The sequence below is a fragment of the Exserohilum turcica genome, assembly GCF_000359705.1.
Source record: "Exserohilum turcica Et28A unplaced genomic scaffold SETTUscaffold_17, whole genome shotgun sequence".
Lineage (NCBI taxonomy): Eukaryota > Fungi > Ascomycota > Dothideomycetes > Pleosporales > Pleosporaceae > Exserohilum > Exserohilum turcicum.
The window spans coordinates 254362-256037 of NW_007359992.1; positions in this window are offsets into that span (position 1 = coordinate 254362).

Here is a 1676-nt window from a genome sequence, read left to right on the forward strand (position 1 = left end):
GGGATAGTATCTGTAGGGCTAGCTTCCGTTGGGATATGGGCCAAGTATCGGAGGATGGTTAGTCGGCGGGGATAATGTACTCAGTAAGCAAGTGGCTATTACAGTACTGGCGAGCGGCACAGTCGTCCAACTTTCTGTGACCCTTTGCGCATCGAAGTGTAACACACAACATAGTAATATTAATTCACTAATAGAAAATATTGCAAAAGGGTTCAACCTTGCGTTCTGTGCGTACTCGAGTGGTACTTGCCGCAACGAGGTCGCTCACCTGATCCTGGCCTGGCCCTGTCTTGATATGTTTCGTATGTCTCCCCCAAGCCATAGTTTAGTTGATTTGCATGATTGTCGTGTGAGTATTAAAAACCGAGTCGGTATAAACTCACGACATTCGGAAATTGAACTCGAGTTGACTCTGCTCTGGTGATTCCGCCTTATCCCACTGCTGATAATGCGAATACTCCGCATGCCTCTACCTTCCTCCTCCCATCATTACATCATCGCATCTTTTCTTCTCTCCCCTTGTCTATCTCCCAACACACTCCCATCACACTCAATCAATCTCTTTCTCCCTCGCCTTGGCACCCCGCACCCTACTCTCCTCGCATAAGCATCCAAGCACTCCCCTAACACTTGGCACCTCCACACCACGTACGGAGGTGACTGTCAAAAGTTCTTGCTAACAGGGGTGTATTAATTACTGCTAAAAATAGGGCTAAAGCTATAAAGATTGGTCCTACTGCCTCTTTATATACTTATTACCACCTTCAAGTTTAACAATTTCTTAAATATAAAATAAAATACCCTTTATTCAAGCTTAAATTTAGTATCAAGGTAGCTTATTTTCGTACTATTACTATACTTTTATGTTTTTTACTTAACCTTTTAGTATACCTTTTTACATTATTCTTCTTTTAACCTTTAGCTAATCTACTTTAATAGTATTAAAATTAAGTAAATTACTTAGCTGTAAAAGCTACTTTACTTTAGCATTTTAGTATATAGTTCTTTAAGCGTAGTAAGGATATAAAAGTACTTCATCTTTTTAAATAAAGATATATAGTTTTTCTTTTTATTACTTTCTTATAAAAGAAATTAGCTTTAAGATAAGAACTTGAGTTTAGTAATACTACTAATTAATACTACTATAACGACTTTTATAAGATAGCTTACTTATCTTTTTTAGTTATCTTTATTATAAACTTTATTAAGCTTATTATACAATTTAAGCTTGTTTATACTCATTATAAGCTTTTAAATCTTTTTTATAAAAGGCTTTAGAGCCTTATTTAACTTTTTAATTTAAAAAGTAGTATTTTTTCTTATGTAGTTTTAAGCTTTTAGATATAGTAAGAACTTTTATAGTTATATATAAAGTAGCTTTAAAATATGAGTTTAGAGTAGCTCTTTTACTACTTTTAAATAACACTTTTAGTAAAGACTTTATCTAGGCGTTACTATATATAATAGCTACTATAATAGTAGTTAAAAATAACAAAAGTGTTAAGGAGTGGTAGAGCTACTTGATATATCAGCGGTAGCTCTGGTTGATCGATAGATCTAGCACTCGGCAGGTATTTGCTAGGGGAGAGGAGATTGAGTAACTGAAGTAAAACTGTGATCTGATTGACTGTCTAGTAGACTGTTGGGTTTCCTCTAGTTCTATCTACTTAGCTGAT